Source organism: Gouania willdenowi, unplaced genomic scaffold, assembly GCF_900634775.1.
Source record: "Gouania willdenowi unplaced genomic scaffold, fGouWil2.1 scaffold_419_arrow_ctg1, whole genome shotgun sequence".
NCBI classification, from domain to species: Eukaryota; Metazoa; Chordata; class Actinopteri; order Blenniiformes; family Gobiesocidae; genus Gouania; species Gouania willdenowi.
The window spans coordinates 119,988-145,664 of record NW_021145179.1 but is presented as its reverse complement, the minus strand read 5'-3'; the positions used below and the strand labels follow the sequence as shown (position 1 = coordinate 145,664).

General features: G+C 38.2%; 45 pseudogenes; all 45 read right to left on the bottom strand.

Annotated features, from left to right (window-relative positions):
* Positions 1-123: 123 nt before the first annotated feature.
* On the bottom strand, positions 124-242 carry LOC114460287 (uncharacterized; annotated as a pseudogene).
* Positions 243-395: 153 nt separating this feature from the next.
* On the bottom strand, positions 396-514 carry LOC114460286 (uncharacterized; annotated as a pseudogene).
* Positions 515-665: 151 nt separating this feature from the next.
* On the bottom strand, positions 666-784 carry LOC114460285 (uncharacterized; annotated as a pseudogene).
* A 154-nt stretch (positions 785-938) lies between these two features.
* On the bottom strand, positions 939-1,057 carry LOC114460274 (uncharacterized; annotated as a pseudogene).
* A 154-nt stretch (positions 1,058-1,211) lies between these two features.
* LOC114460284 (uncharacterized) lies at positions 1,212-1,330 on the bottom strand (annotated as a pseudogene).
* A 154-nt stretch (positions 1,331-1,484) lies between these two features.
* Positions 1,485-1,603, bottom strand: LOC114460283 (uncharacterized; annotated as a pseudogene).
* Positions 1,604-1,753: 150 nt separating this feature from the next.
* Positions 1,754-1,872, bottom strand: LOC114460281 (uncharacterized; annotated as a pseudogene).
* Positions 1,873-2,026: 154 nt separating this feature from the next.
* LOC114460280 (uncharacterized) lies at positions 2,027-2,145 on the bottom strand (annotated as a pseudogene).
* A 154-nt stretch (positions 2,146-2,299) lies between these two features.
* LOC114460279 (uncharacterized) lies at positions 2,300-2,418 on the bottom strand (annotated as a pseudogene).
* Positions 2,419-2,570: 152 nt separating this feature from the next.
* Positions 2,571-2,689, bottom strand: LOC114460263 (uncharacterized; annotated as a pseudogene).
* Positions 2,690-2,843: 154 nt separating this feature from the next.
* On the bottom strand, positions 2,844-2,962 carry LOC114460278 (uncharacterized; annotated as a pseudogene).
* A 152-nt stretch (positions 2,963-3,114) lies between these two features.
* On the bottom strand, positions 3,115-3,233 carry LOC114460277 (uncharacterized; annotated as a pseudogene).
* Positions 3,234-3,387: 154 nt separating this feature from the next.
* LOC114460276 (uncharacterized) lies at positions 3,388-3,506 on the bottom strand (annotated as a pseudogene).
* A 153-nt stretch (positions 3,507-3,659) lies between these two features.
* LOC114460275 (uncharacterized) lies at positions 3,660-3,778 on the bottom strand (annotated as a pseudogene).
* A 154-nt stretch (positions 3,779-3,932) lies between these two features.
* On the bottom strand, positions 3,933-4,051 carry LOC114460273 (uncharacterized; annotated as a pseudogene).
* Positions 4,052-4,205: 154 nt separating this feature from the next.
* LOC114460272 (uncharacterized) lies at positions 4,206-4,324 on the bottom strand (annotated as a pseudogene).
* Positions 4,325-4,478: 154 nt separating this feature from the next.
* On the bottom strand, positions 4,479-4,597 carry LOC114460271 (uncharacterized; annotated as a pseudogene).
* A 150-nt stretch (positions 4,598-4,747) lies between these two features.
* On the bottom strand, positions 4,748-4,866 carry LOC114460270 (uncharacterized; annotated as a pseudogene).
* Positions 4,867-5,020: 154 nt separating this feature from the next.
* LOC114460228 (uncharacterized) lies at positions 5,021-5,139 on the bottom strand (annotated as a pseudogene).
* Positions 5,140-5,289: 150 nt separating this feature from the next.
* On the bottom strand, positions 5,290-5,408 carry LOC114460269 (uncharacterized; annotated as a pseudogene).
* A 154-nt stretch (positions 5,409-5,562) lies between these two features.
* LOC114460268 (uncharacterized) lies at positions 5,563-5,681 on the bottom strand (annotated as a pseudogene).
* Positions 5,682-5,833: 152 nt separating this feature from the next.
* LOC114460267 (uncharacterized) lies at positions 5,834-5,952 on the bottom strand (annotated as a pseudogene).
* A 153-nt stretch (positions 5,953-6,105) lies between these two features.
* Positions 6,106-6,224, bottom strand: LOC114460266 (uncharacterized; annotated as a pseudogene).
* Positions 6,225-6,374: 150 nt separating this feature from the next.
* Positions 6,375-6,493, bottom strand: LOC114460220 (uncharacterized; annotated as a pseudogene).
* Positions 6,494-6,647: 154 nt separating this feature from the next.
* Positions 6,648-6,766, bottom strand: LOC114460265 (uncharacterized; annotated as a pseudogene).
* Positions 6,767-6,920: 154 nt separating this feature from the next.
* On the bottom strand, positions 6,921-7,039 carry LOC114460264 (uncharacterized; annotated as a pseudogene).
* Positions 7,040-7,189: 150 nt separating this feature from the next.
* LOC114460262 (uncharacterized) lies at positions 7,190-7,308 on the bottom strand (annotated as a pseudogene).
* Positions 7,309-7,458: 150 nt separating this feature from the next.
* Positions 7,459-7,577, bottom strand: LOC114460261 (uncharacterized; annotated as a pseudogene).
* A 154-nt stretch (positions 7,578-7,731) lies between these two features.
* Positions 7,732-7,850, bottom strand: LOC114460260 (uncharacterized; annotated as a pseudogene).
* Positions 7,851-8,004: 154 nt separating this feature from the next.
* Positions 8,005-8,123, bottom strand: LOC114460259 (uncharacterized; annotated as a pseudogene).
* Positions 8,124-8,273: 150 nt separating this feature from the next.
* On the bottom strand, positions 8,274-8,392 carry LOC114460258 (uncharacterized; annotated as a pseudogene).
* A 150-nt stretch (positions 8,393-8,542) lies between these two features.
* LOC114460257 (uncharacterized) lies at positions 8,543-8,661 on the bottom strand (annotated as a pseudogene).
* A 154-nt stretch (positions 8,662-8,815) lies between these two features.
* LOC114460256 (uncharacterized) lies at positions 8,816-8,934 on the bottom strand (annotated as a pseudogene).
* A 155-nt stretch (positions 8,935-9,089) lies between these two features.
* On the bottom strand, positions 9,090-9,208 carry LOC114460227 (uncharacterized; annotated as a pseudogene).
* Positions 9,209-9,363: 155 nt separating this feature from the next.
* Positions 9,364-9,482, bottom strand: LOC114460207 (uncharacterized; annotated as a pseudogene).
* A 154-nt stretch (positions 9,483-9,636) lies between these two features.
* Positions 9,637-9,755, bottom strand: LOC114460255 (uncharacterized; annotated as a pseudogene).
* Positions 9,756-9,905: 150 nt separating this feature from the next.
* LOC114460254 (uncharacterized) lies at positions 9,906-10,024 on the bottom strand (annotated as a pseudogene).
* Positions 10,025-10,178: 154 nt separating this feature from the next.
* LOC114460225 (uncharacterized) lies at positions 10,179-10,297 on the bottom strand (annotated as a pseudogene).
* A 151-nt stretch (positions 10,298-10,448) lies between these two features.
* Positions 10,449-10,567, bottom strand: LOC114460253 (uncharacterized; annotated as a pseudogene).
* A 151-nt stretch (positions 10,568-10,718) lies between these two features.
* Positions 10,719-10,837, bottom strand: LOC114460252 (uncharacterized; annotated as a pseudogene).
* A 154-nt stretch (positions 10,838-10,991) lies between these two features.
* Positions 10,992-11,110, bottom strand: LOC114460250 (uncharacterized; annotated as a pseudogene).
* Positions 11,111-11,264: 154 nt separating this feature from the next.
* LOC114460223 (uncharacterized) lies at positions 11,265-11,383 on the bottom strand (annotated as a pseudogene).
* A 154-nt stretch (positions 11,384-11,537) lies between these two features.
* On the bottom strand, positions 11,538-11,656 carry LOC114460222 (uncharacterized; annotated as a pseudogene).
* Positions 11,657-11,807: 151 nt separating this feature from the next.
* Positions 11,808-11,927, bottom strand: LOC114460235 (uncharacterized; annotated as a pseudogene).
* A 155-nt stretch (positions 11,928-12,082) lies between these two features.
* On the bottom strand, positions 12,083-12,201 carry LOC114460241 (uncharacterized; annotated as a pseudogene).
* Positions 12,202-25,677: the final 13,476 nt, after the last annotated feature.

Genomic DNA, 25,677 nt, shown 5'->3' with positions numbered 1-25,677 from the left:
CCTACTCAATCACTGCACTTTTGGTGGATTGGAGACTGTGAATGCAGAATCTGAAAAAAAACACACACACAAAGCAAGCTTGCATTTAGACACTCTTCTTTGGTTTAAAATAAAAGTGTTCAAAACTTACAGCACACGGTATTCCCAGACAGTCTCCCATTCAAGTACTAACCATGCCCGGCTTTGTTTAGCTTCCGAGATCAGACGAGATCGGGCTTGATCAGAGCGGTATGGCCGTAAGCAAGATGTAGGAACAAAAAAAGCCTTCTCATACCTACTCAATCACTGCACTTTTGGTGGATTGGAGACTGTGAATGCAGAATCTGAAAAAAACACACACACAAAGCAAGCTTGCATTTAGACACTCTTCTTTGGTTTAAAAAAAAAGTGTTCAAAACTTACAGCACACGGTATTCCCAGACAGTCTCCCATTCAAGTACTAACCATGCCCGGCTTTGCTTAGCTTCCGAGATCAGACGAGATCGGGCTTGATCAGAGCGGTATGGCCGTAAGCAAGTGAGAGGAACAAAAAAAGCCTTCTCATACCTACTCAATCACTGCACTTTTGGTGGATTGGAGACTGTGAATGCAGAATCTGAAAAAAACATAAATACAGAATGACAGCATTAAGGCACTCTTCTTTGGTTTAAAAAAAAAGTGTTCAAAACTTACAGCACACGGTATTCCCAGACAGTCTCCCATTCAAGTACTAACCATGCCCGGCTTTGTTTAGCTTCCGAGATCAGACGAGATCGGGCTTGATCAGAGCGGTATGGCCGTAAGCAAGAGGTAGGAACAAAAAAAGCCTTCTCATACCTACTCAATCACTGCACTTTTGGTGGATTGGAGACTGTGAATGCAGAATCTGAAAAAAAACACACACACAAAGCAAGCTTGCATTTAGACACTCTTCTTTGGTTTCAAATAAAAGTGTTCAAAACTTACAGCACACGGTATTCCCAGACAGTCTCCCATTCAAGTACTAACCATGCCCGGCTTTGCTTAGCTTCCGAGATCAGACGAGATCGGGCTTGATCAGAGCGGTATGGCCGTAAGCAAGTGACAGGAACAAAAAAAGCCTTCTCATACCTACTCAATCACTGCACTTTTGGTGGATTGGAGACTGTGAATGCAGAATCTGAAAAAAAACACACACACAAAGCAAGCTTGCATTTAGACACTCTTCTTTGGTTTCAAATAAAAGTGTTCAAAACTTACAGCACACGGTATTCCCAGACAGTCTCCCATTCAAGTACTAACCATGCCCGGCTTTGTTTAGCTTCCGAGATCAGACGAGATCGGGCTTGATCAGAGCGGTATGGCCGTAAGCAAGTGACAGGAACAAAAAAAGCCTTCTCATACCTACTCAATCACTGCACTTTTGGTGGATTGGAGACTGTGAATGCAGAATCTGAAAAAAAACACACACACAAAGCAAGCTTGCATTTAGACACTCTTCTTTGGTTTCAAATAAAAGTGTTCAAAACTTACAGCACACGGTATTCCCAGACAGTCTCCCATTCAAGTACTAACCATGCCCGGCTTTGTTTAGCTTCCGAGATCAGACGAGATCGGGCTTGATCAGAGCGGTATGGCCGTAAGCAAGTGGTAGGAACAAAAAAAGCCTTCTCATACCTACTCAATCACTGCACTTTTGGTGGATTGGAGACTGTGAATGCAGAATCTGAAAAAACATAGATACAGAATGACAGCATTAAGGCACACTTTGTTGGTTTCAAATAAAAGTGTTTAAAACTTACAGCACACGGTATTCCCAGACAGTCTCCCATTCAAGTACTAACCATGCCCGGCTTTGTTTAGCTTCCGAGATCAGACGAGATCGGGCTTGATCAGAGCGGTATGGCCGTAAGCAAGTGGTAGGAACAAAAAAAGCCTTCTCATACCTACTCAATCACTGCACTTTTGGTGGATTGGAGACTGTGAATGCAGAATCTGAAAAAAAACACACACACAAAGCAAGCTTGCATTTAGACACTCTTCTTTGGTTTCAAATAAAAGTGTTTAAAACTTACAGCACACGGTATTCCCAGACAGTCTCCCATTCAAGTACTAACCATGCCCGGCTTTGTTTAGCTTCCGAGATCAGACGAGATCGGGCTTGATCAGAGCGGTATGGCCGTAAGCAAGAGGTAGGAACAAAAAAAGCCTTCTCATACCTACTCAATCACTGCACTTTTGGTGGATTGGAGACTGTGAATGCAGAATCTGAAAAAAAACACACACACAAAGCAAGCTTGCATTTAGACACTCTTCTTTGGTTTAAAAAAAAAGTGTTCAAAACTTACAGCACACGGTATTCCCAGACAGTCTCCCATTCAAGTACTAACCATGCCCGGCTTTGTTTAGCTTCCGAGATCAGACGAGATCGGGCTTGATCAGAGCGGTATGGCCGTAAGCAAGTGGTAGGAACAAAAAAAGCCTTCTCATACCTACTCAATCACTGCACTTTTGGTGGATTGGAGACTGTGAATGCAGAATCTGAAAAAAAACACACACAAAGCAAGCTTGCATTTAGACACTCTTCTTTGGTTTAAAAAAAAAGTGTTCAAAACTTACAGCACACGGTATTCCCAGACAGTCTCCCATTCAAGTACTAACCATGCCCGGCTTTGCTTAGCTTCCGAGATCAGACGAGATCGGGCTTGATCAGAGCGGTATGGCCGTAAGCAAGTGACAGGAACAAAAAAAGCCTTCTCATACCTACTCAATCACTGCACTTTTGGTGGATTGGAGACTGTGAATGCAGAATCTGAAAAAAAACACACACACAAAGCAAGCTTGCATTTAGACACTCTTCTTTGGTTTCAAATAAAAGTGTTCAAAACTTACAGCACACGGTATTCCCAGACAGTCTCCCATTCAAGTACTAACCATGCCCGGCTTTGTTTAGCTTCCGAGATCAGACGAGATCGGGCTTGATCAGAGCGGTATGGCCGTAAGCAAGTGACAGGAACAAAAAAAGCCTTCTCATACCTACTCAATCACTGCACTTTTGGTGGATTGGAGACTGTGAATGCAGAATCTGAAAAAAACATAGATACAGAATGACAGCATTAAGGCACACTTTGTTGGTTTCAAATAAAAGTGTTTCAAAACTTACAGCACACGGTATTCCCAGACAGTCTCCCATTCAAGTACTAACCATGCCCGGCTTTGTTTAGCTTCCGAGATCAGACGAGATCGGGCTTGATCAGAGCGGTATGGCCGTAAGCAAGTGGTAGGAACAAAAAAAGCCTTCTCATACCTACTCAATCACTGCACTTTTGGTGGATTGGAGACTGTGAATGCAGAATCTGAAAAAAAACACACACACAAAGCAAGCTTGCATTTAGACACTCTTCTTTGGTTTAAAAAAAAAGTGTTCAAAACTTACAGCACACGGTATTCCCAGACAGTCTCCCATTCAAGTACTAACCATGCCCGGCTTTGTTTAGCTTCCGAGATCAGACGAGATCGGGCTTGATCAGAGCGGTATGGCCGTAAGCAAGTGTAGGAACAAAAAAAGCCTTCTCATACCTACTCAATCACTGCACTTTTGGTGGATTGGAGACTGTGAATGCAGAATCTGAAAAAAAACACACACACAAAGCAAGCTTGCATTTAGACACTCTTCTTTGGTTTAAAATAAAAGTGTTCAAAACTTACAGCACACGGTATTCCCAGACAGTCTCCCATTCAAGTACTAACCATGCCCGGCTTTGTTTAGCTTCCGAGATCAGACGAGATCGGGCTTGATCAGAGCGGTATGGCCGTAAGCAAGTGGTAGGAACAAAAAAAGCCTTCTCATACCTACTCAATCACTGCACTTTTGGTGGATTGGAGACTGTGAATGCAGAATCTGAAAAAAAACACACACACAAAGCAAGCTTGCATTTAGACACTCTTCTTTGGTTTCAAATAAAAGTGTTCAAAACTTACAGCACACGGTATTCCCAGACAGTCTCCCATTCAAGTACTAACCATGCCCGGCTTTGTTTAGCTTCCGAGATCAGACGAGATCGGGCTTGATCAGAGCGGTATGGCCGTAAGCAAGTGACAGGAACAAAAAAAGCCTTCTCATACCTACTCAATCACTGCACTTTTGGTGGATTGGAGACTGTAAATGCAGAATCTGAAAAAAAACACAAACACAAAGCAAGCTTGCATTTAGACACTCTTCTTTGGTTTAAAAAAAAAGTGTTCAAAACTTACAGCACACGGTATTCCCAGACAGTCTCCCATTCAAGTACTAACCATGCCCGGCTTTGTTTAGCTTCCGAGATCAGACGAGATCGGGCTTGATCAGAGCGGTATGGCCGTAAGCAAGTGAGAGGAACAAAAAAAGCCTTCTCATACCTACTCAATCACTGCACTTTTGGTGGATTGGAGACTGTGAATGCAGAATCTGAAAAAAAACACACACACAAAGCAAGCTTGCATTTAGACACTCTTCTTTGGTTTCAAATAAAAGTGTTTAAAACTTACAGCACACGGTATTCCCAGACAGTCTCCCATTCAAGTACTAACCATGCCCGGCTTTGTTTAGCTTCCGAGATCAGACGAGATCGGGCTTGATCAGAGCGGTATGGCCGTAAGCAAGTGACAGGAACAAAAAAAGCCTTCTCATACCTACTCAATCACTGCACTTTTGGTGGATTGGAGACTGTGAATGCAGAATCTGAAAAAACATAGATACAGAATGACAGCATTAAGGCACACTTTGTTGGTTTCAAATAAAAGTGTTTAAAACTTACAGCACACGGTATTCCCAGACAGTCTCCCATTCAAGTACTAACCATGCCCGGCTTTGTTTAGCTTCCGAGATCAGACGAGATCGGGCTTGATCAGAGCGGTATGGCCGTAAGCAAGTGGTAGGAACAAAAAAAGCCTTCTCATACCTACTCAATCACTGCACTTTTGGTGGATTGGAGACTGTGAATGCAGAATCTGAAAAAAAACACACACACAAAGCAAGCTTGCATTTAGACACTCTTCTTTGGTTTCAAATAAAAGTGTTCAAAACTTACAGCACACGGTATTCCCAGACAGTCTCCCATTCAAGTACTAACCATGCCCGGCTTTGTGTAGCTTCCGAGATCAGACGAGATCGGGCTTGATCAGAGCGGTATGGCCGTAAGCAAGTGACAGGAACAAAAAAAGCCTTCTCATACCTACTCAATCACTGCACTTTTGGTGGATTGGAGACTGTGAATGCAGAATCTGAAAAAACATAGATACAGAATGACAGCATTAAGGCACACTTTGTTGGTTTCAAATAAAAGTGTTTAAAACTTACAGCACACGGTATTCCCAGACAGTCTCCCATTCAAGTACTAACCATGCCCGGCTTTGTTTAGCTTCCGAGATCAGACGAGATCGGGCTTGATCAGAGCGGTATGGCCGTAAGCAAGTGACAGGAACAAAAAAAGCCTTCTCATACCTACTCAATCACTGCACTTTTGGTGGATTGGAGACTGTGAATGCAGAATCTGAAAAAAACACACACACAAAGCAAGCTTGCATTTAGACACTCTTCTTTGGTTTCAAATAAAAGTGTTTCAAAACTTACAGCACACGGTATTCCCAGACAGTCTCCCATTCAAGTACTAACCATGCCCGGCTTTGTTTAGCTTCCGAGATCAGACGAGATCGGGCTTGATCAGAGCGGTATGGCCGTAAGCAAGTGGAAGGAACAAAAAAAGCCTTCTCATACCTACTCAATCACTGCACTTTTGGTGGATTGGAGACTGTGAATGCAGAATCTGAAAAAAAACACACACAAAGCAAGCTTGCATTTAGACACTCTTCTTTGGTTTAAAAAAAAAGTGTTCAAAACTTACAGCACACGGTATTCCCAGACAGTCTCCCATTCAAGTACTAACCATGCCCGGCTTTGTTTAGCTTCCGAGATCAGACGAGATCGGGCTTGATCAGAGCGGTATGGCCGTAAGCAAGTGTAGGAACAAAAAAAGCCTTCTCATACCTACTCAATCACTGCACTTTTGGTGGATTGGAGACTGTGAATGCAGAATCTGAAAAAAAACACACACACAAAGCAAGCTTGCATTTAGACACTCTTCTTTGGTTTCAAATAAAAGTGTTCAAAACTTACAGCACACGGTATTCCCAGACAGTCTCCCATTCAAGTACTAACCATGCCCGGCTTTGTTTAGCTTCCGAGATCAGACGAGATCGGGCTTGATCAGAGCGGTATGGCCGTAAGCAAGTGACAGGAACAAAAAAAGCCTTCTCATACCTACTCAATCACTGCACTTTTGGTGGATTGGAGACTGTGAATGCAGAATCTGAAAAAACATAGATACAGAATGACAGCATTAAGGCACACTTTGTTGGTTTCAAATAAAAGTGTTTAAAACTTACAGCACACGGTATTCCCAGACAGTCTCCCATTCAAGTACTAACCATGCCCGGCTTTGTTTAGCTTCCGAGATCAGACGAGATCCGGCTTGATCAGAGCGGTATGGCCGTAAGCAAGTGGTAGGAACAAAAAAAGCCTTCTCATACCTACTCAATCACTGCACTTTTGGTGGATTGGAGACTGTGAATGCAGAATCTGAAAAAAAACACACACACAAAGCAAGCTTGCATTTAGACACTCTTCTTTGGTTTAAAAAAAAAGTGTTCAAAACTTACAGCACACGGTATTCCCAGACAGTCTCCCATTCAAGTACTAACCATGCCCGGCTTTGTTTAGCTTCCGAGATCAGACGAGATCGGGCTTGATCAGAGCGGTATGGCCGTAAGCAAGAGGTAGGAACAAAAAAAGCCTTCTCATACCTACTCAATCACTGCACTTTTGGTGGATTGGAGACTGTGAATGCAGAATCTGAAAAAAAACACACACACAAAGCAAGCTTGCATTTAGACACTCTTCTTTGGTTTCAAAAAAAAGTGTTCAAAACTTACAGCACACGGTATTCCCAGACAGTCTCCCATTCAAGTACTAACCATGCCCGGCTTTGTTTAGCTTCCGAGATCAGACGAGATCGGGCTTGATCAGAGCGGTATGGCCGTAAGCAAGTGACAGGAACAAAAAAAGCCTTCTCATACCTACTCAATCACTGCACTTTTGGTGGATTGGAGACTGTGAATGCAGAATCTGAAAAAACATAGATACAGAATGACAGCATTAAGGCACACTTTGTTGGTTTCAAATAAAAGTGTTTAAAACTTACAGCACACGGTATTCCCAGACAGTCTCCCATTCAAGTACTAACCATGCCCGGCTTTGTTTAGCTTCCGAGATCAGACGAGATCGGGCTTGATCAGAGCGGTATGGCCGTAAGCAAGTGACAGGAACAAAAAAAGCCTTCTCATACCTACTCAATCACTGCACTTTTGGTGGATTGGAGACTGTGAATGCAGAATCTGAAAAAACATAGATACAGAATGACAGCATTAAGGCACTCTTCTTTGGTTTCAAATAAAAGTGTTTAAAACTTACAGCACACGGTATTCCCAGACAGTCTCCCATTCAAGTACTAACCATGCCCGGCTTTGTTTAGCTTCCGAGATCAGACGAGATCGGGCTTGATCAGAGCGGTATGGCCGTAAGCAAGTGATAGGAACAAAAAAAGCCTTCTCATACCTACTCAATCACTGCACTTTTGGTGGATTGGAGACTGTGAATGCAGAATCTGAAAAAAAACACACACACAAAGCAAGCTTGCATTTAGACACTCTTCTTTGGTTTCAAATAAAAGTGTTCAAAACTTACAGCACACGGTATTCCCAGACAGTCTCCCATTCAAGTACTAACCATGCCCGGCTTTGTTTAGCTTCCGAGATCAGACGAGATCGGGCTTGATCAGAGCGGTATGGCCGTAAGCAAGTGACAGGAACAAAAAAAGCCTTCTCATACCTACTCAATCACTGCACTTTTGGTGGATTGGAGACTGTGAATGCAGAATCTGAAAAAAAACACACACACAAAGCAAGCTTGCATTTAGACACTCTTCTTTGGTTTCAAATAAAAGTGTTCAAAACTTACAGCACACGGTATTCCCAGACAGTCTCCCATTCAAGTACTAACCATGCCCGGCTTTGTTTAGCTTCCGAGATCAGACGAGATCGGGCTTGATCAGAGCGGTATGGCCGTAAGCAAGTGACAGGAACAAAAAAAGCCTTCTCATACCTACTCAATCACTGCACTTTTGGTGGATTGGAGACTGTGAATGCAGAATCTGAAAAAACATAGATACAGAATGACAGCATTAAGGCACACTTTGTTGGTTTCAAATAAAAGTGTTTAAAACTTACAGCACACGGTATTCCCAGACAGTCTCCCATTCAAGTACTAACCATGCCCGGCTTTGTTTAGCTTCCGAGATCAGACGAGATCGGGCTTGATCAGAGCGGTATGGCCGTAAGCAAGTGACAGGAACAAAAAAAGCCTTCTCATACCTACTCAATCACTGCACTTTTGGTGGATTGGAGACTGTGAATGCAGAATCTGAAAAAACATAGATACAGAATGACAGCATTTAGACACTCTTCTTTGGTTTCAAATAAAAGTGTTCAAAACTTACAGCACACGGTATTCCCAGACAGTCTCCCATTCAAGTACTAACCATGCCCGGCTTTGTTTAGCTTCCGAGATCAGACGAGATCGGGCTTGATCAGAGCGGTATGGCCGTAAGCAAGAGGTAGGAACAAAAAAAGCCTTCTCATACCTACTCAATCACTGCACTTTTGGTGGATTGGAGACTGTGAATGCAGAATCTGAAAAAAAACACACACACAAAGCAAGCTTGCATTTAGACACTCTTCTTTGGTTTAAAAAAAAAGTGTTCAAAACTTACAGCACACGGTATTCCCAGACAGTCTCCCATTCAAGTACTAACCATGCCCGGCTTTGTTTAGCTTCCGAGATCAGACGAGATCGGGCTTGATCAGAGCGGTATGGCCGTAAGCAAGTGGTAGGAACAAAAAAAGCCTTCTCATACCTACTCAATCACTGCACTTTTGGTGGATTGGAGACTGTGAATGCAGAATCTGAAAAAAAAACACACACACAAAGCAAGCTTGCATTTAGACACTCTTCTTTGGTTTCAAATAAAAGTGTTCAAAACTTACAGCACACGGTATTCCCAGACAGTCTCCCATTCAAGTACTAACCATGCCCGGCTTTGTGTAGCTTCCGAGATCAGACGAGATCGGGCTTGATCAGAGCGGTATGGCCGTAAGCAAGTGACAGGAACAAAAAAAGCCTTCTCATACCTACTCAATCACTGCACTTTTGGTGGATTGGAGACTGTGAATGCAGAATCTGAAAAAAAACATAGATACAAGCAATGACTGCATTAAGGACACTCTTCTTTGGTTTCAAATAAAAGTGTTCAAAACTTACAGCACACGGTATTCCCAGACAGTCTCCCATTCAAGTACTAACCATGCCCGGCTTTGTTTAGCTTCCGAGATCAGACGAGATCGGGCTTGATCAGAGCGGTATGGCCATAAGCAAGTAGTCGGAACAAAAAAAGCCTTCTCATACCTACTCAATCACTGCACTTTTGGTGGATTGGAGACTGTGAATGCAGAATCTGAAAAAAAACACACACACAAAGCAAGCTTGCATTTAGACACTCTTCTTTGGTTTCAAATAAAAGTGTTCAAAACTTACAGCACACGGTATTCCCAGACAGTCTCCCATTCAAGTACTAACCATGCCCGGCTTTGTTTAGCTTCCGAGATCAGACGAGATCGGGCTTGATCAGAGCGGTATGGCCGTAAGCAAGTGACAGGAACAAAAAAAGCCTTCTCATACCTACTCAATCACTGCACTTTTGGTGGATTGGAGACTGTGAATGCAGAATCTGAAAAAACATAGATACAGAATGACAGCATTAAGGCACACTTTGTTGGTTTCAAATAAAAGTGTTTAAAACTTACAGCACACGGTATTCCCAGACAGTCTCCCATTCAAGTACTAACCATGCCCGGCTTTGTTTAGCTTCCGAGATCAGACGAGATCGGGCTTGATCAGAGCGGTATGGCCGTAAGCAAGTGGTAGGAACAAAAAAAGCCTTCTCATACCTACTCAATCACTGCACTTTTGGTGGATTGGAGACTGTGAATGCAGAATCTGAAAAAAAACACACACACAAAGCAAGCTTGCATTTAGACACTCTTCTTTGGTTTCAAATAAAAGTGTTCAAAACTTACAGCACACGGTATTCCCAGACAGTCTCCCATTCAAGTACTAACCATGCCCGGCTTTGTGTAGCTTCCGAGATCAGACGAGATCGGGCTTGATCAGAGCGGTATGGCCGTAAGCAAGTGACAGGAACAAAAAAAGCCTTCTCATACCTACTCAATCACTGCACTTTTGGTGGATTGGAGACTGTGAATGCAGAATCTGAAAAAACATAGATACACAAATGACAGCATTAAGGCACACTTTTTTGGTTTCAAATAAAAGTGTTTAAAACTTACAGCACACGGTATTCCCAGACAGTCTCCCATTCAAGTACTAACCATGCCCGGCTTTGTTTAGCTTCCGAGATCAGACGAGATCGGGCTTGATCAGAGCGGTATGGCCGTAAGCAAGTGACAGGAACAAAAAAAGCCTTCTCATACCTACTCAATCACTGCACTTTTGGTGGATTGGAGACTGTGAATGCAGAATCTGAAAAAAACATAGATACAGAATGACAGCATTAAGGTACACTTTGTTGGTTTCAAATAAAAGTGTTTAAAACTTACAGCACACGGTATTCCCAGACAGTCTCCCATTCAAGTACTAACCATGCCCGGCTTTGCTTAGATTCCGAGATCAGACGAGATCGGGCTTGATCAGAGCGGTATGGCCGTAAGCAAGTGGTAGGAACAAAAAAAGCCTTCTCATACCTACTCAATCACTGCACTTTTGGTGGATTGGAGACTGTGAATGCAGAATCTGAAAAAAAACACACACACAAAGCAAGCTTGCATTTAGACACTCTTCTTTGGTTTCAAATAAAAGTGTTCAAAACTTACAGCACACGGTATTCCCAGACAGTCTCCCATTCAAGTACTAACCATGCCCGGCTTTGTTTAGCTTCCGAGATCAGACGAGATCGGGCTTGATCAGAGCGGTATGGCCGTAAGCAAGTGCTAGGAACAAAAAAAGCCTTCTCATACCTACTCAATCACTGCACTTTTGGTGGATTGGAGACTGTGAATGCAGAATCTGAAAAAAAACACACACACAAAGCAAGCTTGCATTTAGACACTCTTCTTTGGTTTCAAAGAAAAGTGTTCAAAACTTACAGCACACGGTATTCCCAGACAGTCTCCCATTCAAGTACTAACCATGCCCGGCTTTGTGTAGCTTCCGAGATCAGACGAGATCGGGCTTGATCAGAGCGGTATGGCCGTAAGCAAGTGACAGGAACAAAAAAAGCCTTCTCATACCTACTCAATCACTGCACTTTTGGTGGATTGGAGACTGTGAATGCAGAATCTGAAAAAAAACATAGATACAAGAATGACTTGCATTAAGACACTCTTCTTTGGTTTCAAATAAAAGTGTTCAAAACTTACAGCACACGGTATTCCCAGACAGTCTCCCATTCAAGTACTAACCATGCCCGGCTTTGTGTAGCTTCCGAGATCAGACGAGATCGGGCTTGATCAGAGCGGTATGGCCGTAAGCAAGTGACAGGAACAAAAAAAGCCTTCTCATACCTACTCAATCACTGCACTTTTGGTGGATTGGAGACTGTGAATGCAGAATCTGAAAAAAACATAGATACAAATGACAGTGCATTAAGACACTCTTCTTTGGTTTAAAAAAAAGTGTTCAAAACTTACAGCACACGGTATTCCCAGACAGTCTCCCATTCAAGTACTAACCATAGCCCGGCTTTGTTTAGCTTCCGAGATCAGACGAGATCGGGCTTGATCAGAGCGGTATGGCCGTAAGCAAGAGGTAGGAACAAAAAAAGCCTTCTCATACCTACTCAATCACTGCACTTTTGGTGGATTGGAGACTGTGAATGCAGAATCTGAAAAAAAAACACACACACAAAGCAAGCTTGCATTTAGACACTCTTCTTTGGTTTAAACAAAAAGTGTTCAAAACTTACAGCACACGGTATTCCCAGACAGTCTCCCATTCAAGTACTAACCACGCCCGGCTTTGTGTAGCTTCTGAGATCAAACGAGATCGGGCTTGATCAGAGCGGTATGGCCGTAAGCAAGTGGTAGGAACAAAAAAAGCCAAAATTTAGATTTTTTTTTTTTAGATGAGGCTAAGACCCTAAAAACTAGTTCAAATAATAAGGCTATAGTAAGGCATAAAAATTCAAAAACTTTGGACTATTTTTTTCTTAGATAAGACTATCACAAGACCCTAAAAACGAGTTCAAATATGATGAACAAACTTAAATTAGGGCGAAAATGCAGTAAGGCATGAAAAATTAGAAAAATGTGAAAAATACAAACATTTTTGAGGTAAGGCTATAATAAGGCATAAAATATTTCAAATTTTTGGATTTTTTTCTGAGATAAGGCCAACATAAAACCCTGAAAACTAGTTCAAATAATAAGAGCACACTTAAATTTGTTGCTTAAAATAGAAAAATGTGAAAAAAACTAAAATTTTTGAGGTAAGGCATAAAAATTTAAAAAATTTGGCCTTTTTTTTCTGATATAAGGCTATCATAAAACCATAAAACTAGTTTAAAAAAAAATATGAGCATACTTTAAATTAGGGCAAAAATGCAGGAAGGCAATAAACATTTGAAAAATGTATACAAAGCCATACAAATTTAAAAACTAGTTCAAATAATATGAGCACGCTTAAATTGGGTGCTCAAAATAGAAAAATGTGAGAAAAAAACTAACATTTTTGAGGTAAGGCTATTATAAGGCATAAAAATTCAAAAACCTTGGACTTTTTCTTTCTTAGATAAGGCCATCATATGGCCCTAAAGACCCTAAAAACGAGTTCAAACATGATGAGCATACTTAAATTGCATGAAAAATGATATTAAAATGCAGTAAGGCATGAAAAATTTGAAAAATGTAAAAAACACCCAGACTTCAGAAGAATGACTATTTGTGGTCATTACTGCATGTTGTTACCTAAACTAGTCACATCTCAGAAACTACACAAGGCTGGTCTTGGTCAGTACTTGAATGGGCGACCAGTGAGAGTTCCAGATTCTAACGAGGATATACAGTCACTTGTTTAGGCTATAGTAAGTGTTCAAAATAAAAACTTAGATAAAGCTATCATAAGACCATAAAAACGATTTCAAATATGATGAGCACACTTAAATTGGGTGCTCAAAAAAGAAAATTGTAGAATGAAACTAAAACTTTTGAGGTAAGGCGTAAAAATTCCAAAATTTTGATTTTTTTTCTGAGATAAGGCTATCACAAGACCCTAAAAACTAGTTCAAATAACATGAGCATACTTAAATTAGGGCAAAAATGCAGTGAGGCATGAAAAATTTTAAAAATAATAAAATTTTCAAGGTAAGGCATACAAATTCTAAAATTTAGATTTAGTTTTTTTCTGAGATAAGGCTATCATAAGACCCTAAAAAACAAGTTCAAATATGATGAGCATATTTAAATTGCATGAAAAATGCAGTTAAAATGCAGTAAGATTAGAAAATGTGCAAAACACCCAAATTTCAGAGGAAAGACTATATGTGGTCATTCCTGCCTGTTGTTACCTGATCTAGTCAAATTTCAGAAACTCAGCAGAGCTGGTTTTGGTTAGTACATGAATGGGAGACCAATGAGAGTTCCAGGATCCACAGAATGAGGAACATTTTAAAAAAAATTCTTAGGTAAGGCTTCCATAAGATCCTAAAAGTTAGGTTAAATAATATAACAATAATAACATGAAAAATGAGAAGAAAGAAAATCATCAACATTACAGAGGTAATGTTGGTGATTACCTCTGTAATTTTGGTATAAAAATTCCTAAATTTAGGGAAAAAAAATTCTGAGATAAGGCTATCATAAGACTCTAAAAAGTAGTTCAAATAACATGAGCATACTTAAAATGGGACAAAAATGCAGGAAAGCATGAAAAATTAGAAAAATGTGAAAATTATTAAAATTTTTGAGGTAAGGCATGAAATATTCCAAAATTTTGGATTTTTTTTTCTGACATAAGGCTATCATAAGACCCTAAAAACTAAGCATACTTAAGATTGGGCGAAAACGCAGTAAGGCATGAAAAATTAGAAAAATGTGAAAATTACTAAATTTTCGAGATAAGGCTATAATAAGGCATGAAATATTCCAAATTTTGGGATTTTTTTTTTCTGAGATAAGGCTATCATAAGACCATAAAAACTAGTTCAAATAACATCAGCATACTTAAATTAGGGTGAAAATGCAGTAAGGCATGAACAAATTAGAAAAATGTGAAAAATATTAAAATTTTCGACATTAGGCTATAATAAAGCATAAAATATTCCAAAATTTGGGATTTTTTTTTTCTGAGATAAGGCTATCATAAGACCCTAAAAACTAGTTTAAAATTTGAGCACACTTTAATCAGAGTTAAAATGCAGTAAGGTTTGATAAATTAAAAAAAAATGTGAAAATTACAAACATTTTCCAGGTAAGGCTATAAGTAAGTCATGAAAATTCCAAAATTTTGGATTTTTTTTTCTGAGATAAGCCTATCACAAGACCCTTAAAACTAGTTCAAATATTATGGGTACACTTAAACAGGGGTGAAAATGCAGTATGGCATGAAAAATGAGAAAAATTAATAACACCCACATTTTAGTATCTAGTATTAATAAATACACCATAATTTATAGTTATCTTTATTATGTAAATCATTGTTTTAATCAGAGATAAAATTGGGTTAAAAAAGACAAAAAAATGATGGAAAAAGATTTTAAAAACCTCACAAATTGGTTAACAGTTGCAAATTAGAGTGGGCAAAAACAGACAGAAAAAGTGAAAAAAAAAAAAAAAAAATGGGATGAGATAATATCATTTAAAATATAGGAACATTTAGTTAGGTTAAAAGTGACAATAATGGGTCAACATGTGACATTCAGTGGAAAAAGTGATGGAAATAAATGCCAAACATTATTTGAAAGTGGTAAATTGTCAAGAAAAGGCAATAACATTTGATGGAGAAGTGGCAAAAATGGGAGTAATGAAGCAAAAATATGTCATAAAAAGTGATCAAAAAAGGTTAAATTATAACAAGTTTGATGTAGTTACATAAACAGTGTGAAATAAGCAAAAATGTCAAACCTAAGAACTTATTATTAATGATATTTAATCATAATAATGATACCATCTCTGAGAGCTAATAAAGAGCTCCCTCTAGTGGATGTTTCTCATATTGCGTCTGTCAAATCTGGACACTTATGTTAAGAGATTCATTCTTGACAGTTTATTTATGTTACAAATATTTTATCTCTTAATCCTCCAGTTGAACAACAGTAAATTGTTTCATTTGTTTCTGTATTAGTTTGATATTATCAATAATTTCATCATATGTGAATTAACCTGAATTCAACCATCAAAACCACAGTGGTGTAGTTTTCCACGTTTACATGAAAGAATAAATTCTCTGTTTTTATTATTATAATTTTTTCCTAGGTCTCCAATGTTGGAGACCAAAAACCTTTCTGTGTGGAGTTTGCTTGTTCTCAATGTAATTTATCCTGGTGCTCTTGCTTTTCTATGGCAATTCTAAGCTGAATGTAAATGTGTTTAGAGTTTCTATTATCAAATAACATTGGGAAAATATTAAAATATGTATAGCTTTTTGTAGTTTACATGAATCATGTTGCTTTACAACACACCAAATAGTCATGATTCCTGCCTTAAGATTTTCACAACTATTAAAAATTGTAATAACAAAAATAAATTAATTGTTTTATTTTTCATCCACAAAACTTGACATGATATTGATTGTAATTTTGTCTTTGTCTTTATTTCAGATGAAAAATGTGATAAGAGTTATTTTGATTTTAAATGGTCTTTTCATTATTGTAAAATGCATTTAAAATCATTGTTTGTTTTTAAAAAATGTTTATGTCTCCTGTGTCGTTATTTAAATTCCTCATATGAATCACTTTAAATGCTAAAATGTGCTGCATAATGATGCCTTGCCTTATTGGTCTAATACATTATTTTCTGTCACGAAAAATCATAGTTTTAATCACAAAAAATGATTGATTTCCGGATTGTCAGGAACGCATCATTGGAGGACCAATCATTAAGGAGCTAGCTAGAGTGGGCGTGTCTTAAACCTTACTGCACTGACACACGCGCATCGTTCGAGCGTTAAAAACTTGTTCTTTCAACTTGAAAGAGGAAACTTCTTCAGTCTAAACTAGTCCTGTGAATATGAGCACTTTTACCTGCGATTTGGACACAAATAATAACATTTCTACGCCTGCAAAGCCAACGATGGACAAACTATTCCAATCACGTAAGTAGCCTCGATTTACAAACATGTTTACTTACTGGTTTTGATAAATTGCTGACTGATTGTTGCTTTAAGCACTAATTTATCACTCACTTTTATTTAATAGTTTCTTCAGATTCTAAGCTTGGGTTAAAACTTTACTTTGATTTAAACTTCTGAAGCTGTTCGATGCTTTTTTTAGGTAGTTTATTCCTCAGCACCAGTTTACGTTTTGTCTTTTTTGTTTTATTTCACCTTTTTATACATGTGGCCTATAATAGCCTCATCAATAGAAATATTAATGTGTATAGGCTTAAATAGGGGTCATTTGTTGTATTTGTTCTAACTTTAAAGGTGACAGTAACCCTAATGTAACCCATTTAACTGCACTTCCGTTTATTATTTCACCTTGGTGTTTGTTTTTTAAAATTGTAGAGCATAATGCAGCACTTATTCATAATCCTACCGTTTAGAATAGTGTTTTTCAACCTTGGGTCGTGACCCCATGCGGGGTCGCCTGGAAATAATATGTGACCTGAAACATCTACTAATAATAAAATAAAAATTAAAAAAATTACTGATTTAAATCACATTCTAATAGTTTTTTGAATTACCATTTTTTTATTTTTTATTTAAACCTACTCACAATCTCCAACAACTGTATTCTATATTTACATTTTCTAAAATATAGATGTAGTTCAAATAAAATGCAATATAAAAATATCTGAGCTGTGACTTTCTGCACTAATCCTAGATACTCTGTATTTGTAAATGTAACACACTATAACAAACATGATCAAATACAAACTTTAGAAAAAAAAGTCATGAAATTGGTCAAATAAAAATGGGGTCACGACAAAAAAAAAAAAAGGTTGTGAACCACTGCTTTAGAAGTTTAGTGACTATAATGAACTCCCTGTATCTTGTGTTTTTCAGCTTCAATGAGGACTGTCATCGTTCTCAATTTCTTAAGGAAAGCGAGTCAGATGCGACACCAGCCGTACCTTTACGCCCAGGCCTGCACTGACTTTACAATGGACTGGCCCTCCTGCAGACCACCTCGGCCTTTGTTTTCAATGTACGGACCTTTCTACTCTGAACCAGTTTGTGGTGGTACCCACACCTGGGAGGAAGAAGGCCTTCTGATAGATCAACCCATCACGCCTCCCAGTATGAGCACACCTCCTGAGGTCACAGAAAGCAGATGCTCTCAAACCAGCTCAGCTTTGGTTCCACTGGTCCCAACGCAGCTCATGTGTCTGACATTGGTGGAGATCACTTATTCCTCTACAGTCCTATCTCTGACATATCTGGATGTGTGGCTGACGGCTTCCCTTTGCAGCGACAAACTGTTACTGAAGCTGAGGAATAGAATGTTTAACCCTCAACAAAACCTTTATCTGTTTTTTAGGGCAAGTTCCAGCTCAGAGAATGCTTGACTGGTGAACACTTGTAGAGGAAATATATAATGTATAAATAATCATATCCTTTTCATTAAATCAAATATTCAGCATTTAAAGTTGTGATGTGTTATATAATGTGTTTTAAAATCTTCAGAATTCATGCTTCTTAGGTTTTTGTAATGTTGTAAAAAAAAATTCTGTCTGATGAAATAAAAATGAGTGTATGACAATAATATGTCAGTGTGGATTTATTCAGGATCCTGAATGAACATAATTTACAGAAACAAAGAAGTGTCTGTAAAACTGAACAAGAAAAAAAATATGTTACATGTTTGACCACTGAGAGTTCCAGTTACCTCAGAGGGTTGGCAGTCACCTAGTGAGGCTATAGTAAGGGTTAAAAATGGAAACATTTTACACATTTATTTTTCTGAGATAAGGGTATCATAACACCCTAAAAACTAGTTCAAATATCATATGATGAGTACATTTAAATTGGGGTGAAAATGCAGAAAGCCCTGAAACATGAAAAAAATGTGAAAAACACCCACATTTTGGGGGTAAGGCTACAGTAAGGCATACAAATTCAAACATTTCGCAATTTTTTTTATGAGATAAGGCTATCATGAAACCCTAAAAATTAGTGGAAATATGAACACGCTATAATTTGGGCGAAATAGCAGTAGGGCATGAAAAATTTGAAAAATGTGAAAATTATTAAAATAAGGCATACAATTTCCAAAATTTTAATTTTTTTTTCTGAGATAAGACTCTAAAAACCAGTTCAAAAACGATGAGCACACTTAAATTGCATGAAAAATGCAGTTAAAAAGCAGCAAGGCATGAAAACTTAGAAAAATGTGCAAAACACCCAGATTTCAGAGGTCAACATATATGTGGTCATTCCTGCCTGTTGTGTCCTGATCTAGTCAAAGCTCAGCAGAGCTGGTTTTGGTTAGTACTTGAATGGGAGATGAATGAGAGTTCTAGGTTCCACAGAAAGTGTAAAGTCACTTGATGAAGCTATGGTAAAAAATATTTTTTCTTAGGTAAGGCTATCATAAGATTTTAAAAATTGGTTAAAATGATGTGATAACAATAATAACATAAAAAATAAGGAGAAAAAAAAAAAAAAAACACCCACATTACAGAGGTAAGGCTATAGTATAAAAATTCCAAAGTTTAGGAAAAGAAATTCTGAGATAAGGCTATAATAAGACCCTAACAACTCGTTCAAATACACAAGAGCATATTTAAATTAGGGCGAAAATGCAGTAAAGAATGAAAAATTAGAAAAATGACGTCCGTAGTCATGAAGTCCTTTGAGAGGCTGGTACTGAGCCATCTGAAGGACATCACAGGACCCCTGCTGGACCCCCTGCAGTTTGCCTATCGGGCAAACAGGTCTGTCGAGGATGCAGTCAACATGGGACTGAACTACATCCTGCATCACCTCGACTCCCCAGGGACCTACGCTAGGATCCTGTTTGTGGATTTCAGCTCTGCGTTCAACACCATCATCCCGGACATCCTTCACCAGAAACTCACCCAGCTCACAGTGCCGGCCTCCACCTGTCAGTGGATCACCAACTTCCTGACTGACAGGAAGCAGCAAGTAAGGCTGGGAAGCATCACATCCAGCACCCGGTCACTCAGCACTGGCGCCCCTCAGGGGTGTGTTCTCTCCCCACTGCTATTCTCCCTCTACACCAATGACTGCACCTCAGGGGACCCCTCTGTGAAACTCCTGAAGTTTGCAGACGACACCACCATCATCGGTCTCATCAGGGATGGGGACGAGTCTGCCTTCAGACGGGAGGTGGAACAGCTGGCTCTCTGGTGCAGTCAGAACCACCTGGAACTGAACCCACTCAAGACTGTGGAGATGACAGTGGACTTCAGGAGAAATCCCCCCCCCACTCACCCCCCTTACCATTCTGAATAGCAAAGTGGCTACCGTGGACTCCTTCAGGTTCCTGGGATCCACAATCTCACAGGACCTGAAGTGGTCCTCCCACATAGACACAACCAGGAAAAAGGCACAGCAGAGGATGTACTTCCTGCGTCAGCTGAGGAAGTTCAACCTGCCCCAGGAGCTGCTGATAATGTTCTACACCTCCATCATTCAGTCTGTTCTGTGCACCTCCATCACTGTCTGGTTTGGATCTACAACCAAACTAGACAGACACAGACTACAAAGGATAGTCAGGACTGCAGAAAAGATCATTGGTGTTGATCTGCCCTCCATCCAAGACTTATACCTGTCCAGGGTCAGGAAACGGGCAGGTAGCATCACTGCAGACCCCTCACACCCTGCACACAATCTGTTTAAACTCCTCCCCTCAGGCAGACGCTACAGATCACTGTACGCCAAAACTACCCGCCATAAAAACAGTTTCTTCCCTCAGGCTGTCACTCTGATCAACACGAAACAGTCAAAGAGTGTCAGACCTGGTTCTGTTACTGTGATATAACCTGGAACTAAGCATATCAACCCTGGAACAACCTTGTCACTGTGAATGTTCATGGACATAATTTTTTCATTTAAATGTTCACCTATTTGCACTACTCATCAATGCACTACTGCACTATTATCTTATTATTATTATTATTATTGTATTCTTATTTTATTCATTATTATTATTATTATTATTATTACTATTATTATTATCTTGTTATTTTTATTTAGTTTGCACATATTAGTCTAACTACTCTTATATTTATGTTTATACTTCTTTTTTTCTTTTTCTTTATTTTATTTCTTTATCTTTATTCTAGTTGATTGTTATTATTTAATGTTATACTACATGAGAGAGCACAGGTCACCAAAAGAAATTCCTCGTGTGTATTCATACACCCCTGGCCAATAAAGTTGATTCTGATTCTGATTCTGAAATAATAAAATTTTTGAGGTAAGGCTTACAAATTCCAAAATTTAGATTTTTTTTTTCTGAGATAAGGCTATCATAAGACCCTAAAAACTAAGTCAAATAACATGAGCACACTTAATATGGGTGCTTAAAATAGAAAATTGTGAGAAAAAAAAACAAAAATGTTTGAGTTCAGGCTAAAGTAAGGCATACAAATTCAAAAATGTTGGCCTTTTTTTTCTGATCTAAGGCTATCATAAAAGCATAAAACTAGTTTAAAAAAAATTATGAGCATAATTAAATTAGGGTGAAAATGCAGTAAGGCATGAAAAATTTGAAAAATGTGAAAATTATTCAAATAAGGCATACAATTTCCAAAATTTAATTTTTTTTTTCTGAGATAAGGCTATCATAACACCCTAAAAACTAGTTCAAATATCATGACTACACTTAAACTGGGGTGAAGATGCAATAAGCCCTGAAAAATGACAAAAATGTGAAAAACACCCAAAATTTGGGGCTACGGCTATAGTAAGGCATACAAATTCAAACATTTTGGATTCATTTTTTCTGAGATAAAGCTGTCATAAGACCCTAAAAACTAGTTCAAATAACATAAGCATACATAAAATACAGCGAAAACATAATAAGGCATGAAAATTTAGAAAAATGTGAAAATTACTAAAATTTTTGAAATAAGGCTATAATAAGGCATGAAACACCCAAATTTCAGAGGGAAGACTATATGTGGTCATTCCTGCCTGTTGTTACTTGATCTAGTCACAGCTCAGAATCTCAGCAGAGCTGGTTTTGGTTAGTACTTGAATGGGAGACCAATGAGAGTTCCAGGTTCAACAGAGAGTGTACAGTCACTTAATGAGGCTATGGTAAAAAATAAAAACATTTTTTAAATTTTTTTTCTTAGGTAAGGCTACCATAAGACTATAAAATTTAGTTTAAAGAATATGATAACAATAATAACATGAAAAATAAAACAAAGAAAAAAACCCACATTACAGACAGAAGGCTATAGTAATTTGGCATTTTTTTTTCTCAGATAAGGCTATCATAAGACCCTAAAAACTCGTTGAAAAATATGAGCACACTTAAATTGGGTGCTCAAAATAGAAAAATGTGAAAAAAAACTCAATTTTGAGATAAGGCTATAGTAAGGCATAAAAATTCAAAAAGTTTGGACTGTTTCTTTTGTAGGTAAGGCTATCATGTTATTATGAAAACAATAACATGAAAAATGAGAAGAAAAAAAAAGAAAAACAAAAGATAAACACCCACATTACAGAGGCAAGGCTATAGTACGGTATAAAAATTCCAAAATTTAGGAAAAAAATTCTGAATTAATGCTGTCATAAGACTTTAAAAACTAGTTTAAATAAGATGAGCATACTTAAATTAGGGCGAAAACATTTTTACTAAACATTTTGAGGAAATGCAATAAGGCATTAAATATTCCAAAATTTTGGATTGTGTTTTTCTGAGATAAAGCTATCATAAAACCATTAAAACAAGTTTAAATAATGAGCACACTTAAATTGAGGCGAAAATGCTGTACGGCATGAAAAATTTAAAAAATGTGAAAATTACAAAAATTTTTGAAGTAAGGCTATCGAAAGGCATACAAATTCCAAAATTTAGATTTTTTTTCTGAGATAAGGCTGTCATAAGACCCTAAAAACTAGTTCAAATAATATGAGCATACTTAAATTGGTGCTCAAAATAGAAAAATATGAAAAAAACTAACAATTTTGAGGTAAGGCTACAGTAAGGCATAAAAATTCAAAAGTTTGGACTTTTTTCTTTCTTAGATAAGGCCATCATAAGACCCTAAAAACTAGTTCAAATAATATAAGCAATACTTACTTAATATTGGTGCTTAAAAATTGAAAAATGTGAAAAAAAACGAAAAATTCTGAGGTAAGGCATACATACTTGTTTATGACGTCACTTTGTGCAGTTACTTTCGGGGTCGCAGAGACAAAGGGTCTAATTTTGTGGCCCTGGGGCCACCAGCTAAAAATGTCTGGTCTAAGATATGACTCAGCAACATGCTTATAGAGCAGGGTTTCTCAACTGGTGGGTCAAAGCATTTGTAAAACAGGAAAAGTTAGGAAAAGATCTTGTGTTTACAATTGGATTTATTATCACAGAGGAACAATATCTCTGAGAGCTAATAAAGAGCTCCCTCTAGTGGATGTTTTTCATATTGCGTCTGTCAAATCTGGACACTTATGATAAGAGATTCACTCTTGACAGTTTATTTATGTTACAAAATATTTTATCTCCTAATCCTCCAGTTGAACAACAGGTAGATTGTTTCATTTGTTTCTGTATTAGTTTGATATTATCAATAACTAGTACAGTGCCCATCGGAAGTATGCATTCATATAGTGGGCGCTTAAGGAGAGTTGTCAATTACGGGCATAATAATATACTCTGTAGCATTATTAAGGGGCATATTTGCAGGTGCAAAGTAAAATAACGTGTGCAATTTCCCTGGTTTAATTCTATTAGACATGCGCATGATGAATGTGTTGGTTTTTTTTTACTCATTTTTATATTTTTTGTTTTAATTATTGTTTGTTGTTGCCATTGTAGTGTTATTCTGGAGTCATTTTGTGTATTTTTTTTATGTAGTTTTGTGCATTTCTGTTATTTTCGTGTATTTTTTGTATAAATATTTAGTTTTGTGTATATTGAGTCATTTTTATATTTTTGTTGTTTGGTGTATTTTTCTGTAATATATGTTTTTTGGAGTCAGTTTGTGTGTTTTTGGAGCCTTTTGTATATTTTGTGCATTTCTGTTGTTGTTTTGTGTACTTCCTGTATAAATATTGTTTCTTTTTTGTTTTCCGTCATTTGTGCATTTTTTTTGTATATTTATTGTTTTTTGTTGCATATGTAGTGTGATTCTGGTGTCATTTTCTATCTTTTTCTAGTGTAGTTTCTTGCATTTCTGTTGTATTTTGTGTATTTTTTGTTTAAATATTTAGTTTTGTGTATTTTGAGTCATTTTCATATTTTTGTTGTTTGGTGTGTGTCGGGGGGGAATCCATTCTAAATTCATGCGCACCAGTCCATCCACGTGTACCTGCCTAACTTTCACTAAACGTATCTATTGTCAGTAGTTAGATGTAGTGGCAGGTGTGTCGTGAGAGAAGCTGCAGTAATCAGGTGACCTTCACTATGTAACATGTAAACACTTAGATCTGACTCAGAGCGTAACACTACAGTCAATACCACTCTATGGACGGGTGTCATGACACAGACTGTAACCGGACTGCATGGTGGTCCGTTATTCACTCAACACTCACATACCTGCACGCATGTCACATAGACGGTGATCGATAGTGAAGCCCACCTGATCGGGGGAGGGTGTGTGTGTGTGTGTGTGTGTGTGTGTGTGTGTGACTCTACCTGAGACTCTAACTCCTCCGTTGGTTCTCACACACACGCACCGCGAAAAAATGTGCAGCTTTCAACACAGCAGCCATTGCCGTCCATAACTTCCGGGTGAGCTCTGTCCGGTCTAAATAGCGAAAGGTCAAACTAACATGAAAATAAACGTAAAAAGTATGTTTCCTCAAAAGATAAGTCCACGGGGGCGCACTACCACGCTACGGACGTGTGTCGTGACACAGACTATAACCGGACTAAATGGTGGTCCAATATACAACTTCCGGGTGAGGTCCGTCTATCGCCCCCTCACACCCTGAGGTCAAAAGTTGAATAAGTTTCATTTCGGGGCCGTCCAGAAGTGAAATAAAATTAAAATAAACATTTTGAAATCACCAAATTACTCTAAAATAACAAATACACACACTCGGGGTATTTGGAACCCGTCGACCGAGTTTCCGGTCGAACTCGCATCGCGTCGGGGAGATATTTGACACACACACACACACACACACACACACACACACACACACACACACACACACACACACACACACACACACACACACACACACACACACACACACACACACACACACACACACACCCACACACACACACACACCCACACGCACCACACACACACGAAGGAGGATGAGGTGCATTTATCTGCAGTGCACTAATTACTTAGTGGCCACACTGCCCCCCTGTGGTAGGGGGAGTAACTCCCTCTTGCCACACATAGACATTATATACTTGTTTTTTGTTATTTTTTTGAGAATATTGTCTTTATTGACGATTATAAATACATGGAGCTAACCTGTTGAACTCGATGCTTCTTGCCCAGTGAAGCTGTGGTTGCTGATTAGAAGAGCTTTTTATTATTATTATTATTATTATTATTATTATTATTATTATTATTATTATTATTATTAACAAATGAAGCTTACAGGTTTACATTTTTCAAAGAGCAGTTGCACAAAGAGCGTGAAAAAAAAATGAAATGAGCAGAAAAAAAATAACATCACAATTTGTAACAATTGTATAAGCCAACAACATTAAGGTGCAATGGGGTCAAAAGACATAGCTATTAGATTATTATAAAGCCATACAGCCTTCTTGGAGTTACATAGTTTTAAAGAGTTCTTCAGAGTTATTAGTTCTTTTAGAAACACAATAAAAACAGGTTGACATTATATACGTGTTATAATGTCTATGGTGCCATAGACATTAAAAACCACCACCGAAGAAGAAGAAATTCCTAAAATGAATCACTTTGAAAGCCTTGCTGATAAAATGTACTACATAATGTTTCCTTGCCTTATTATTGTCTAATACATTATTTGTCATGAATAATTATAGTTTTAATCACAAATTATTACATTTCCGGGTTGTCTGGACTGCATTACTGATGGACCAATCATTGAGGAGTTTGCCTTAGTGGGCGTGTCTTCAGCGGTAACCACAGTGACAGACGTGCGTCACTCGAGCGTTAAAAACTTGTTCTTTCAACTTGAAAGCGGAAACTTTTTCAGTCTCTAATATTCCTGTGAATAAAAGCACGTTTACCTGCGCTTTGGACAGA